Genomic DNA, 16,624 nt, shown 5'->3' with positions numbered 1-16,624 from the left:
TACTCAAAGGTCTAAAGAGGAAGATGATATCCAAGAACTGAACACAAGACACCGGGATGGAAGCTCAGGTGTTTATTTGAGAAGGAATAGCATTGGGAATTGACTTCTAAAGCTGTTTGAGCGTTACATTAGACAGTCATTTGGTGAAATACTGAAATAGTAATTTCAAGCAAGGACTGGAAAAGAAATCTCCTCTCTCGCAGGAACCTGGTTTCAGGAAAAGGTTAAGGGCAGTGACCTCCGCCAGGAAAATGAAAGCCTCCTGACAGGGCTATGTGAGCTACTGCTGCCCCTCCAGAAAGGGTTTGGATTTAAGACAGCAGCGTGTCCAGTACTGCCTAGTGAGTAACACGGAGCTATGTGCTAATCTCTGATCCTATGGTGTACAGGCAATCTCAGCATTTGTTGGCATCATGATTTATTGAGAACTGAGTGCGCTTCTCCCCTTGCAAGAGCAGGGCCTTAGACAGCAACACATTTTCTTGTTCGCCACAGAAGCTCCTCCACAGCTAAGAAATTAAAGAAACAGGGAGAATTATTCAGCAGCACCAGAAACAACACAAAGAAAAACTGTGTAAGCCTTGGCAAGGCATCTCTAAGCATCACATTGAGCTTGTAGCACAGCCCAGACATATTTCAGAAGCAAAGAGAAGATGTTTGTGCTCAGCCAAAGGGGAGCAAGGCCGCAGCAGGCTGAGACTGGGACCCAGAAACTGCTGCAAATGCTCAGTTCTGATAGCTGCATAAACCCACTGGGATCCTGGTGTGCTTGGGGGAAAAAAGAGGTGAAGTGTAAGCAATGGCCAATGTCCAGCTTTTGAAAGAGAAAGGATACATGAAGCCTACAATGAGCATGTCCTTCCCACTGTTTCCCCAATCTTGCCACATGACATTAGGGAAGGAAAAGCAATAACAGAAACAGGAATAAAATTAAAAGCTGTGAGGTCTAGCAGGTCCCCTTTCCTTCATCTGCTCACTCAGGGCTCCAAAGGGAGCCAGCTAACGATGTGCAACGGGCTCATAGCAACCCGCTTGGGCGGGCTGTGCTGGCACAACGGGAGTCACAGGAGGCAGGGAAAGCTGCCTGGGAAGCCGAGATACAGCCCACTGGGGAGGGAGCTGTGCCAGGGAGCAGAGCCTGCTGTCTGCCTGGCCACACCACCTCCAGAGCAGCTCTTGTTCCAGTATATTTGGATTGTTATAAAGCAATTTTGATAGTGTACCTGTGAAAACATCATAATTAGATATTAGTAACGTGTACTTCATATAGTATTGCACACGTATCTCCTCATAAGGACCACCGTTGTGTAGAGTGTAGACTCAGAATAAAAATATATGTAAAAGTGAACTGTAACAGGTTTCCTGAGACTGTAAGTTGAAAGTACAGACACTGGGTGACTCTGTGGTTTATACACTCAAATGGACATTTTCTTATACAGAATAATGTAATATTGCATAGAAGCTGATGTTTCCCTGATCTAACCAAGCCATCACAAACCTTTCTGTGAGTTTAGGTTGCACAAACTGATTTTTAAGCTTCCCTTAGAGCAGCAAGTCTGAAACTTTAGCTGATTTTTCTTTAAACCTCTCAAACTGTACCTTTCATGTCTGATACCAGAAAGCGAATGATCTGATACTTCTGAAATTCTGCATTAATACTTGTTTCTAAGCTTGTCGAGCATCAGAAGACAGACAGACATCGCTGGAGTGAAGCGGAGCTTTATCCCCCAGCTATATCACTAGAGCATGATGAATTGGTGTTTAACAAAATTTCTTAATGCTACAGGCACTGACACAATTAAATCTTAGTCTTGCTTTTCCTTTTCCTTTTTACCATTCAAATAAGAAACTTAGAAATAGCTATAACTGTTACATTATCCCCAGTAACCAGTGGATAGTTCCTTAGTGAGGTATGATTATATGTAAAATTTTATGTATTGAATTGTTCTGGGACAGTCTAAAGGTCTAAGAAGAAAGGTAAATTCTTCTCTTTTGAAGGAAATAATGCTTGAAGACATTAACTTTCCTTATATTCACAGAATCACAAAATCATAGAATGGTTTGGATTGGAAGGGACTTTGAAAGAAAGACTAGTCCAACCTCACATCACCTAGTCCAACTAGGCTGTACAGAAATCTCTTCAGTAGGTTCACTAGCCTTTAATTCAAGGGTCTTTTTTTGTCCCTTTGAAGCATTTCATATTGGCTGCTGTTGGAAATATGATACTGAACTAGATGATCCACTTGGCACTATGGCAGTTTCTGTGTTCCCTTTTTGAGGGAAAGGATTTAGAGGGTTGTGTGTGACTTGTGTTCAAATAAGTGTGACATATCTATCCCTATAATAAATGACTTTTATTACATACAGCATAATAAAAGTAACAGGCAAAAAAAATGGCTTGGGTGTTTCTGAATGTGTAGGTAAATCCAATGCTTGTCTCCAAAGAAAATAAACACTTCCAAGCAATTTGATTTTGAAGAATATCAGAACAGTAATGAGTAAATAACCACAAAGTTTAATTTCACTATCTGCCTGGTTAATAAATACTTGTTTGACAAAATTGTCCAATTGCGTATAATTTCTAAAATTAAAACCACAGCTAAAACCAAATTAATATATTAACCTGACACAAAGAAAAATAAAATGGCTCAGTATCAAATAATAAACTTAATTATTATGTTAGCTAAAAATATGGAATAAACAACAATTCCTGCAAAATCCAAAGGCAGAATTCTTCATTTATTTATCAGCTACAAAACCGAAGGCATCAGCAAATCTAGTACTAAAAGTTGTGTTTTCATATTCAGTCTACTAATGTGAGAAGGATCACTGCACCTGTAGACAGCAAACCAAGTTTAAGTCAAGTTTAATAACAACTGTATGCATTGCTGTAATTAAATAGACGTTAATAACTGGCAGTTGAGAAAGTCACAGAGAATTACAACAGTGGGTTATTTGGCTCTGTTGCCTTCAGTTTCATAAGGATTCCTGCTAATTAGGGACAATATTTATCTAAACAGTTTAAGTGAAAGTGACAATATTTCAGGACTAAAATCTGGTTCTCAGCCACTAGTATTTATGCATTTGCAGCTCTGTCAGACAGAAAACCTGCCTTAACTGTTGGAGATGCCATCGCCTACAGATTATTTTCTGTGCTGGTGTTTCAGCCACAGGTCTACATATGTGCATCTCTCTCTCTAATATCTATATATAGACATTGCCAGGCCATGGAGGATTAAAAGTAACTTAAAATTCATTGGAGCAGGTGTACTCTTCCTGATTTGAAACAGTCTTCACTTCTGCAAGGCCATTGTGTCTTCTGTTTGGATTTCATGTATTTCATGGGAAAGCCTCCAGGAGTACATTAAGCAACATGACAGTCATTTGTCACTCACCCTACCTTGAGGAAGAAATCATATGTTCAGTGTAGTGTTTTGTTCATTTAAAAAAAAGTATGCCTACTGTTCATGTTCATTGATTTTATTGTTATACATTACTACATTGGTTCGTCTGACAGGAAGGTTATGGAAGTCATTGCTAAACTTTCAAGGTTCAGCTCTGAAGGTAAACCTCAATATGTAGCTAGAAATTGGAAGGGGTTTCCCTTCTTTTTCAGCTTCTAAGGGTTCAAATATGGTTGTCTTCTTGCCCTTGGGAAGCCCTTGTAAGGAGTTGTAGGACTTCCCTTCCACAGTCACCTGGCAAATACATGAAATCAGAGCACAGCCATTTCATGTAGCTGAAGTTTTCCTTGTTTATCGCAAAAGTTTTCTCAGGAAGACATCCAATATAAGAAATTTTAAAAGTATCCGACTAAGCTTTCTGTAGCAATGAGGCATCTGAACTACAACTATTTTTTAACAGCTGGCCACTCGGACTCCTTTTGGTCTTCAGTTCTCTCAAGACTCCATTTCACCCTGTAAAGCTGGTTTCAGATTTTTCTGTCTCCTCTCCATCCAATTAAGCTTCTAAATTTCTAGATAGTACAAAACCGTGAATGGTACTCAAATCTTTCCAGATACTCAAGGATGAAACTTTTGAAGATGCATAACTGTCTGATTTAAAGAAAACCCCCAAAGTTCCATATTTTTAAAGACAATATTAACCAATTCAGGACATCCAGTTTTATCCCATTTCTAATAACATTGAGGAAAAACCTTTCTCTCACCATCCTCCACCTGCCTGTTACTCCCCACAGCTTAAGTCTTCCCAAGGTAAAGTGACTTAATAAAAGTTCACTTTAAAAGACAGGAAAATAAACCTAGAAATCAATTCTGGATTCTTGAATGTTCATGAATTTGATTTATATTTTTATACAGAGGGTATCCTGCTACTATGGAAAAATCTGAACTAATAATGCTTTGACAGAATTTTAAATTGTCTGCTTTACATGTAGCAAGAGCTGTTGACCAGATACTGAATTTATAATACATTTATACCGTCAACTGGAATCTGTGGATTTTTGTCCACAGATGCAAGGGAAGAGGAAATTTCTAAAGAAATCCTGTAACATATTGGGTGCTTTAATTTTCTGTGTCTTCCTTCACTTCCACCACATCGCTGTTCCATCACCTGCTCTGATGTTAATCAGAATGACTGGGTCATCCTCTTTTATAAGCTTGCTGGATTAATTTTTTTTCAAGGTCATCTGTGAATTGACTTTAGTAACCAATTATAAATTGGATGGTATTTTAATATTCGACCCTCTCCCTGAGCTTTAATCTAGAAGTGATGAGAGACGAAAAGAAACCCAAAGGAGTTTGCATTTTAGGAAGCAAGATGATGAATGCCATTATCCAATACTTTTATAATTTCTCCTGCCCTGGACACCCTTATCTTTCCCACTGAGTTCAAAGGGAGTTGAAGGAAATTCAACATCTTCCAAAACCAGTGGTTTAGTCTTTTAGCTAATATAACTGCATGTGATCTCTGGAGAAATCTGTCGATATTGGTATTTGAGGCACTTAAGCTTGACATTCGGAGTTCTGTACTATTATGAATGTATCTCTATTAAGGCAGCAGAAGCAGCTCTCTCTCTCTTTGATGTTGCCTTTTGAAATTCAACATACAAAAGCAATATTTTCCTTCATTGTATTTTTAAAATACTTTGAAACAGTTTAGGAAAATGCTTTTGGACCATCACTTGGCAATAAACTATTTTAATTGTGTAATCAAAATTATTTTGTTGATTTTTTTTAAAACCCTATTAGATACCTGCAGAACCTTGGATTCAAAGGGCACAGATTGCAAATACCGGTTGAATAAGGACTGCAGATCTACTGGTTAAAGACCTCACAAGTGTTTTCTAGAGGAACACTTACCAGGTGGCTGTGTTTAGGCCCAACCACAATGTGTGCTTTTAAGCATCTTTCAACCTGACCATGCTAAAGCAATGATTTTCCCCTGACTGCCTCTTTGGCGTGCTTTCTAAGCACAGGAAGCAAGCTATGACTTTCTCTTTGACCCCTCACAAACCAGTAGTACAGTCGCCTCAGTTGTCCCAGCCCGGTGCCTCTAAAGACCTCCAAGATATTTCCCCTACCTTCTTTCTCCTACTCCATAACAATCAGATCAGTCAAGCATTTCCCCAAAGATTTAACCATATGCATACCCTCACTAACTTAGTCTCTTCAGCTGCAGCAAATAGTTCAAGCAAACAGACACAGGGACATTGAAAGGTATCCAAAATCACACTTTCTTCAGTCAGTACAAGAAATAGATGCCAGTTAAAATTAAATGTGTTCTTGTTGTTGTTTCTGTACCACCCTGCAGTATTCTTTAGGGTAAGTTCAGAAGAAAAGTAAGGATCACTGGGTCCTTCCTTACCTATTTAGAGATTTTATTCCAAAATATTAATGAATTTGTGAGTTATTCACGGTTTTTTTCAAGACCATGAGGAAAAGTAGACAACAATTCTGTTGCTTTAAATTAAAAATTAAATGACAAATAGAATGAGAAATGGAGAACATGGTTGTGATAGAATTTGTTCCTCAAGGAGAATACTGATGTTTGCCCATGAGGAGTCTGCTAAGGATTTCAGACTGTGCTACGGAAAGAGGATATAACCCAAAAGTTTCATGGTGCTATCAGCATACCTGACCTACAAAGCCAACAGAAAACCTGGAAGTAAAATTTGCCTCAGTATTCTGGGGAAGAAGTGAGTTTTGTTCAGATGAGGACAGGCTTGAATTATGGTTTTGATGTGAAGCTATGTAAAATTCTGGGGTTTGCTGGGCTTTTGTTCTAAGCCACAAACAGGAGGTGACAGCTGCTTAGTGGTTTAATTTTGTATTCACAAGAATTGCAAACAAAGGACAAAATAAATAGCTTATACAATGAACCTTTGTTCATGCTCTGTTTACGAGTGTTGATTTCACTGCCATTCAGTCCTGTCAAGGGCTCATGCACATAAAACCAAGATAATAAATTCAACCTTTGCCTGTCTCCTTTCTTTATACTTTCTTTTTGAAGGTATGCACCAAGCAGATAGTGCTGGAAAAATAACTGCTTGCTTTTTCTGCAGAATTTATACATCCTAGGTCACTGCAGTGCATACTGCCCCACAGTCATCAAGGCTTTAGCCATTACCAGGCAGATGACTGCAGGAATGAGAATTAGGCTTGACTCCTTGCCTAGACATGGGCAGCACATCCTGAGGCTACTCAACTTAAAAATTAAGGCATTAGGGCAATGAAGCAGAGAAGAGTCTTAAGCTATCATCAATATACTGTAGCAGTCTCTCTCCAGACTGTGTACAGCTTTTTTTTTAAATGCCTGTAATCTGTATATGCTTAAAATCTGAACATAATAGGAAAGTTCCCTGTTACTCTATAGAACCATATCAAATCTTTTTATCTTAAGAACAGAAATCAGGCTTAGTGTCAGGCATGCTGGAATGCTAAAGCCCCAGTAATTTCAGTAACCTATTTCTCTGACACTGGATAATAGCCATTTTTCACTTCTGCTGTGGCTAGTAACAAGACAATGTCAAACTAAAATAGATTTTTTTAAAATGCATTCTTCTAAAATAGAAATGCTGTTTTCTCTTTTTGGAAAAAAAAAAAAAAAAGGACATTTCCATTTCAGGTTTTTTTTCCCAGAAATCATTAATTTATACTTTCTGATGTGCTTTGGGTGGCATTCTAACCTTTCTGAATTTAGTGGTAAAATTCCCACAGCTTTAAATGGGAGTAAGGATTTTCTTTTCTACGTATCCATATATATACAGTTGTTCTTATGTGCACACACTTGGGCGGACCACTTTAGTTCAGCTTCCAAGCATATCTTTCAGTGTTTTGCTATGATCCCTGATCACTCAGTCCCTTACCTTGCTTTTCAGGCACAGAGGGTTGCTGGTTTAAGTGGTACAATTTACATACAAGGAGACCTTGTCCATTCAGGCAGAGGATCTATTGTTTGTGTGCACTAGGGATAATCTATAAACCACACCATGGAGTATAAGTTGGAGTCAAATAGGTGACCTGAGAAAATATGGCACTATAAAGAGAGTAAGATGATACACAGCTCCAAAATACTTGTCTTTCTCCATTCAGCCTTCAAAAAGGAGCTATTTTACCCACACCTGCTCACTCTTTGAATTCACTGTCAGCACAGGAGCAATTGAGTTTTACTCCTGCAAACATTAATTTTGTGCTCACGTGCCTGACTATTTGAGGTTGTATTACACATTGTGTGTAGCAGCTTGACACAGCCATGGGACAGTGCTTCCACCCCCTGAGCAGGCAGCCGTGCCTAGCAGAGGAGCCACAGAAGTGAGCAGGCTGTGCCAGGTGCAGCTGTGCCCATGACCAGCTTTACCAGTGACCATTGCAACGGCCAAGAAAGGCAGGAGATAGAAAACCTGGACAGGGGGAAGACCAGCACCCCTTGATTTGTGCTGGCCCTCCATCTGAGATTATTGCATGGAGGGTGGTAACTTGTCAGGCCAACACAAGTTCAGGCTTCCCACAAGTCCATCTGCAAACACCTTAACGTGCAAACAAACGTATGGACCAGAACCAGGGAAGCTGAGATGTGCCCCCTGTCTCCCAGATGCCCTGGTGCTCTTCCAGCCCTGCAGCCCACTTCCATCAGCTGCCTTTGTATCTTCTGGCCAGGACTCTGCCGCACAGGGATCCAGACTGGCAAGCTGCTTCTCTTGTGGCTTTTCCTCCTGAGCAGGAGGTCCACTATTGCTCCCGACCACATACAGGACGATTTCTAGCACTCTCTATGCCTCTCTTTTTTCCCCTCTTTCTTTACCTATTACTGGAGAAACAGAATCCAAAACAAAGACTTGACTGGAAGGTGTGTTTTCAGTCTGCTCAAGGTCTTTGTACAAGAGGTCTCTGTCAGTGATGCAGCTATGCTTCCCTGTATTTCAGGGGCCTGTCAGGAACACATTTTGCACTGCAAAATAACTTTTTCTTACTTTCTAACACGGTGAAGAAGCCACAAAGCTGTAGAAACTTATACCATGAACTGAGTGAACCCCAGAATATCAAAAGCACAGAGAGGACTTACAAACTTATTTATTTTCCTGTGCCATTACTGGCCTCGAGCAAATTAGGGCTTTGTTTCACATTGGTATTGAGGAGGTCATTTGTCACACAGAGAAAAATAAATTAGGGGGAACATTAATGGTGACAAGCATACAAGACTACTGAACAGTAGAAGCATTTCAGTCTCTTTGGGATGAGGAGAGCAAGGTTTCACGGCACTCTGGTCCAGTTGCCATAAATCCAGCATATCGGCAATGAATGTATTCAAGCACACCTCTGAATTGGTATTGCATATATACATGCAATTAATATCTGTGACTATACAAGTTTAAACTTGAAGTCTAAAGTTAAAAGTCTATATAAAGCCTACTTTTCAAGGAAGGATGTTTCATGTAACATTTACTTGACCTAGAAAGAAAGTAATTTAAATTATTATAAGATTTCTTAATCCTGTTTAACTTACTTTCCTGAGAGAAACTGAAAATCCAGTGGCTCTTACAGACTTTTCTTGTGCTAATGGGATACTCCCCTCACATTAAAAAAAAGAACCAACCAACTAAAAGAACCCATGTATGTTGCATGACCAATTATAATTAAACTGGTAAGCTAATCTTGACAGTGTCAGAAGGACAGGATAAATTCTTTGTAGTGACTAATACGGCCAGTCTGGCAGGGGGATTCAGAGTCGGAAACTTTATCTCATCCATCTGTCCCCCTTGCCTGTCTCCCACCAAAGGAGTCTGGCTAAATCAAAAACACCGACCAAGCCCCCTTCCTGTTTCCCCTGGAAAGGTTATACATTGTGAGCAGTGGCTTGAAGTCACAATTACTTCAGCATCTTTATTAAAACATAATGTTGAGATTTTAGCTAAGATTAAGTATATTCATTCCTTGAAGTTTTATTACACTGAAATAGAAAATCTTTGGGAATTACTGAAGGAAGTATTTTTTTCCCTTTTTTTTTTTAATATTTAAATGCTAAAGAATAAAAATCCCTTTTTCATACACTGGCGCAAAGCACAGGTAAGACTAAAACCAATATATTTAAAAGAGGATGATTCTCACTGGCTTTACAACAGCAAACACTGCCATCCTGATCCTGATGTGGCAGGAGACTAATAAAGACCATTTCCACAAAAGCACTGTTTCTCCAGATATTTCTACAAGAGCTCTTTCCTTTGCAAAACAATCTGAATATTGTAGACAGGCCTCAATTTAGTATCGACTTCAAAGGAACAATCTGTCAAATGCACCGTGTTCCTAGGTCGTTTGAAGATGGAGACACACTGAAGCCCTTTCTGTCAGGGAAGAAGGAAGGAAAAGAGGTTTGTTTAGTCCAAATCCCCACCTGTTGACTTCCAATACATCAAAAAACTGGTATGTAGTCTGTCTCTCTAAATAAGAAAAAAGGGGAAAAAAAGACAGCTCAGTGATTAATATGCTTACTTGAATGTCAGAGATATATGTTCAAATCCTTCCTCTGTCAGACTTTGGAGCAGTGATGTGAAGCAAAACCCCATGTTTCAGAAGACCAGGCAATCTTAGATGAGTTTCTGTATCAGTCTCTCCTGACAATTTTTTTTCCAGTGGATATAAAATACAGAAATAATCTCTGCAGCAGAAGTAACTCTGCTTTGTCATGAAAAATGTCTTAACCTTCAGGCTACAGGATTTCCCTTATCCATCCTTTTACTATCTGACTGCATTTCGTGCAAGACTTTATGCAGTAGCTGTGTTTAGTTGGTTTGATTCATCTGAGATCAAAGAATAAGAATAATACAGAAAGGATAATTCTTAACTTGTCAAATGTAAAGTCAAGCTGTACACACGTGCCTAATGGGAAAAATGTAGAGCACTTTACAGGAAGGAAAATGGGTATGTAGGGGAGCTGCCTCTAGAGGGTTAAATCATGGCATGACAGAGGCTCTGAAGATCCATTCTTGAACTGGAAATGGTAGCCTGATGCCTAAAGTCCTTCACGGACCCAGCTGGGTGCTCTCAGGGTAAAATATGAAGGATGGACACCTCCCAGCCAGAATATATGCAGGGTGGAAAGTCTGTGTAGAGCAAATCCATTGCCTACAACCCTTCCTTCCACCCCTCCATGTGGGGGCACAGCTGCAGTCCCATGAACCAGCCACCTTACCCTTATGCAGTCTCCTTGTACCTGACCTCTCCTCCCAGGAGAAGTCTCTTTGGCATGCCCAGACTGCCCGGAAGGAACAGGCATAAGGAGAACATGCTCTGCCAAATAAGCGTGTCTTATTTGTAGCTGACACATAGTAACTATTGTTCTTGGGTTGTTTATGCTTTATTCCCTGTGGCATCTGCTGATATATCCTTGGTCTGATTCTTATCTTTTTCTGACACACATCAGAAGCATTTCTAGACCTCTGTTCAGGGAAGGGTTTGACATTTCTCTTCTAGTTCAGATCGATATCACATCAGCAGGGATGGGTCAAACACTTGCAGCTCTCATTCCTTTATTATTTATTAACATTCAATTGTCTCTCACCTCTTATTGACCTTTTTTATTCAACTAATATGAAGCCAAGGCCCTTTGAACCCAAGTGCCAAGAGGTGCAGCTGGATTGCAGGCTATCGTCCTGAGTAATGGGCAGCTAAAGCAACGGCATGCAACACGCACTGCTTACCTAGGAAAATGCTACTGAATATGAGCCAACCTCCCAGGGAACTTGGCCTGCCTATAGAGCTCATTGGCACCTAAAAAAATTCCTGCAGATTCTAGTCTCCCCCTCACCTTATACTGTATCTAATGAGCACCAAGGAACAAACTACTGCGACTGTGGGTTTTGTACCATGTAAAATTAGACAAAGTATATGGTGGTTGAAATCTGAAACTAGTGGAGCAGTGATGACAGTCCCTTCCTTTAAGGAAAATCTCTGTACACGGACAATCTTTGAGGGCAGCCTCTGGCTGGCATCACCCTAAATGACGCCAGGAAGTTAGGCCACTTTTTGTTTTCACATGCTATTATTCATGGCTTATTTTAAATATGATTACATGGATTTTAATTGTTTTTGTCTTCAGCTAAACAATAGTTAGGGCTTTATTTTATCATTTGAATAGACTGCATATCTTTCTTAAGGATTCCCAGAATATTAGGGGACAAATAATCACAAATGTTTAGATATGGGCAGAATGAGCATCTGCATACCCATTGCACATGGATATGCAATTTGCCTGTGTGCACTTTTCCTTTTACATCCCCCCCCAAAAAAAAAACAGATTAGCTATAGACTCAGATGGGAGTCATTCTGCACAGCTCTACAGGAGACACGTTTACGTGTCGTTTGCAGCCCCAAGATACTAATATCGTCAGTACAAGGACTGTATCTTTGCTGATATTATATGGTATAATCTAATGGAAATAATAATACAAGGAAACCAGGGCCTGACACACAACCACAATACAAAAAATCCCCATTACAATAATCATAATAACAAAACCTGCTTGTGAATGAGAATGTAGATCAATTCTACCTTGTGGATACATAATTGCTAATGCCTGGAATATTTGACTGCATGTTGTGAAATGACTAAGTAGAAGCTTGTTTTATTCTTCATGGAAACAGTTGGTCTTTGATGCCTTTAGCATTGATAGACCTTCATTTTTAAGACTTTGAAAAACAAAATTCTCACATGTCACAACAGAGATATTTCTTTCATTTAAATTGTGAAAAAATACCAGAGCTGCTAGGATTTTAATCTTAGCATGAAAGAAATGCACGTATGACACTTCCCCACTTAGACCATAAGCCATTTCTGGAACATAACCATTTGTTTAGTTAACATATGATTTTAATTTTCCTGTTTTAACAAGACACAGACTAACACCCCAATTCTGAATATCCTGCATCCTGGAGTGTGGCAGGAGACCATAATTTTTTTTTCTAATTTTTTTTCCTGAGCCTATATACTTTCAAAATGGACTTCCAGAGCATAAAGATAACTTCCTTCTGGTTTCTATGTCATGTAGAATTTCAGGATCCAAAAGCAAGTACTGCTGAACACACTTTTAACATAGAAATGCAAAGAACAGCACTGTTGGCCTTTTTACCACGATAAACAGGACAGAAAAAAAGCTATGTGCCATACAGCAAGATCCTCTAAAATCTCTCCCTGGTCTGTAGTATACAAATAATCTAAAGTCTCGGCTTCCATCTTTTGCAAGCAAACAATGAGGAACATTATTAGACTTTCTTGAGAAATAAATGCTTCAAGAAAGGGCATTATTTAAAAAGGGAAAGGGGAAAAATCCATCAGTAAAGTGAACTGAAACCTTTTTAGTCTGGCCAGTCTCACAAAAAGAATGGCAATAAATATTTCTATAAAAGGCATGTTTACCTCCCATAACCTCCATGACAACAATTATTTCACTAGGCTCAGAATATTCTTCCTTCCTTTTATTTTTTTTTTCATTTTGAATTAACTGCTTGTGTAGACAAGCATCTGCTGCTGCCTCTCCATCTCACAGCTGCTCTCTCTTGAATTTATTCTTAATAGTCTGTATCCCTTGCCCATTTTCAAGCAAATACTTCAAGACTCTCTCTAAATGGTCAGTCTGGGCAAAAGGCCAGGAAGTGAAATCACCTCTTTACCACTACATTTCCTTCTATTTTACTTTATTTCCCTAGGAAATTTTGCCTCATCCCAAAAAATCTGCCAGTCCCAGAAGTTTGCTGTGTAATTACAATTCTATAGAAAGTTACTAAAAATGTGGGGGTTTTCTCACTTTAAATCAAAATTAATTAATTTCCCAAATTTTTTTATTTAGGTCTAAACCTGATAAAAGATTAGAAACTTATAATATGATATAGATAAATCAGAATTAACATCTCATTCTCCTCTTTTGGTTGTTTTTTATTAAGATGGGAGGACATCAGAACAGTGCACAACATTTTCCCAGACCTCTGAAACGCGGTTTACACAGGCTGCTGACAACATCCCTATGGACCAGAAAGGAAATCTCATAAAGAATGTATCAAGCTCGTTCTGACAAGAATGCTTTTTAAGGATGGCCTTTAAGCCACAAAGTAGCCAAAAGGCTGCGAACTGTGTGGTGTGGTCAACACGCTGGAGGGAAGGGATGCCATCCAGAGGGACCTTGACAGGCTTGAGATGTGGGCCCATGCAAACATCATCAAGTTCAACAAGGCCAAGTGCAAGGTCATGCATGTGGGTCAGGGCAGTCCCAAGCACAAATACAGGTTGGGCAGAGAATGGATTGAGAGCAGCCCTGCGGAGAAGGACCTGGGGGTGTTTGTTGGTAAGAAGCTCTACATGACCTGGCAATGTGTGCTTGCAGCCAGAAAGCCAGCCGTATCCTGGGCTGCATCAAAAGAAGCGTGGCCAGCAGGATGAAGGAGGTGATTCTGCCCCTCTACTCCACTCTCATGAGACCCCACCTGGAGTACTGCATTCAGCTCTGGGACCCCCAACATAAGAAGGACATGGACCTGCTGGAGCAGGTCCGGAGGAGGGCCATGAAGATGATGAGAGGGCTGGAGCACCTCTCCTATGAAGACAGGCTGAGAGAGTTGGGGTTGTTCATCGTGGAGAAGAGAAGACTCTGGGGAGACCTTACAGCAGCCTTCCAGTACCTGAAGGGGGCCCACAAGAAAGCCAGAGAGGGACTTTTTACAAAGGCATGTAGTGATAGGACAAGGGGTAATGGCTTTAAACTGAAAAAGGTAGATTTAGATTAGATATAAGGAAGAAATTCTTCACTATGAGGGTGGTGAGGCACTGGAACAGGTTGCCCAGAGAAGCTGTGGATTCCCCATCCGTGGAAGACTTCAAGGCCAGGTGGGATGGGGCTTTGGCCAACCTGGTCTAGTGGAAGGTGTCCCTGCCCATGTCAGAGGGGTTGGAACAAGTTGATCTTTAAGGTCCCTTTCAACCCAGAACTATTCTATGATTCTATGATTCTATGATTCTATGAACATCTCTCAGTACACAGTGGGTCTCCCACAGGTGCCTAAAGGAATATGTCTGAAGAACCACATGCCATCTTTATGTGGTAACTGCCTTTCATTTTAGCTGTCACTGTCCTTTATTCCATGCTGACAGCCCTGCACCACCTGGCATCAGCCTGCTGTGGTGTCTGCCCAGGTGTGCAAACACACTCGCACACCACCTCACACACCAGCACGTGTGCCACACTGGGCAGCAGCAGGGACACAGCCCCTCAGCCCCCTCTTCCACTCTGGCACTTCCACGCTGGTGAATGATCTAACTTCTGCCTTTTCCTTTGATTCCATCCCTACCCTCTTCTTTTTGTGTCTACTCCCTCTTTTCCTGCTCAGTCATTTTATTCTGTGCTGCAGCTCTCCATTCCCTCAATGTAACCCCGTGCTGCACTCTCAGCCTTCTATTCTATTCTATTCTATTCTATTCTATTCTATTCTATTCTATTCTATTCTATTCTATTCTATTCTATTCTATTCTATTCTATTCTATTCTATTCTATCGATATACATACAGACATCTAAATAAGCACACACATAAGCACAACTTAAAGCTCATATTCTGCAGCATGCAGACACTTCATAAGGACCACTAAAATATATCAAACCAGTCAAAGCTCTGACCACTGCTGGGTGTTTGTCATTCGAGGTACAGAAAAAAGAGAAGATGATGCAGGGAAGGTTGATCATACCATGACACATTTCAGTGCTTTTGCTTTTTTTTGACATTGTTGACTGCAAACTGTAACATATGGCCATACCCTACCTCCAGTTCCTGTGGATCCCCTTGTGCCAACCTATACTCAACATGAACCTCAAACGGGACAACCAGACAGTGCTACGTAATACAGGAGATGTGAAGAATTTGGAGGCTGGGATGGGATGAGTATGAATTATCCAGTCAACAAAAGGAAAAAGAGTGGGCTAGAGTGAGAATAAGAACTATTTATAGACTACAGTATTTTTGGAAAAGATTTAAAGTGTTTAATTTGAGAGTTCTGGAGTTCATTTCCCCTAGCTAATTACAGGATTGGAATCTTTCTTAATAACTTATTAAAGATGAATGGAAGTGTTAACAGAATACATTATTTTCTTGCATAATTAGTAATGGAAACATGAACATCTAAACTGAACAGGCTTTAAGGGGAACATATGCATATAGGGTAATGCTACAGCCACATCTTTTTATTTGTCTGTTTTTGCCAATGCAGTCCATCTATTAAACGTCCCTTCAGCAGGTCAGCATTAGTTATATTTTTTGTCCATGTCATAAACATAACAGATATACCACTGTGTTCACAACAGCACTTAAATATTGTTCCTTATTTTTAAAAAAGTCCCTTAGCTATGTCAATGTCATTGGAAGTTGTTATTACAGCAGACAGGAACTTGCACGACCCCTGCTGGGTTACCTTTTCCAAACTGTGTAAGTGAACCTTGTTATCTATGTAGTTCCTTTTAAGAGATGAATAATTACATTCTAACTGTCGTGCAACTTGTTACAATAAGACAGAAATTCGTTTTTTTGTTTCTTGTCCTGTTCCCTGGAAAAGTAAGAAAAGCATGCCAGATTCCATCTGGCATTTTTACTCCCTGTTACAAGTTGTTTGACTGAATGCAGGGAAATTCATGAGAAATCTTGGCACACTATTGAAATGAGACAGTTCTCTTTGACTTCAAAAGGGTCCCATTTTTAACAGGTATTTTCTTAAAGAAGCATATAACCCTTTAGTGAGAAAATACTTTCCTTTGCTTAAACACAACCTACATGTGCAATGTAGGACTGCCTTATTATTTGATAAACCACTTCTTAAATACAGATATTCATTTCATGAAGCATGGAGTGAAGAAAGAAGGATTTAACCCATAATTTTTGAGCCATGCTGGCAAACAACAGTGATTCTCACTTTTTCAAAATACTCATTTCCATTGGGTTGTTTAAATTATTGTCTATTTCTTACCAGAGCACTGAAAGATGGGGCATATGTTTTAACTTTACTCACAATAAATTCAGTAGAAGGATGTGTGGATCCAGTAGAGATATTGGTTGGGATGATGGGGAAGGAGCAAGCTCACAGGGACAATGCAGCCTCTCCACTGCCAACCGGTGCAGACTCTGCAAGGTTGCAGCA

Source organism: Pelecanus crispus, chromosome 6 (assembly GCF_030463565.1).
Source record: "Pelecanus crispus isolate bPelCri1 chromosome 6, bPelCri1.pri, whole genome shotgun sequence".
In the NCBI taxonomy this organism is placed as follows: domain Eukaryota; kingdom Metazoa; phylum Chordata; class Aves; order Pelecaniformes; family Pelecanidae; genus Pelecanus; species Pelecanus crispus.
This window is presented reverse-complemented; position numbering follows the sequence as displayed.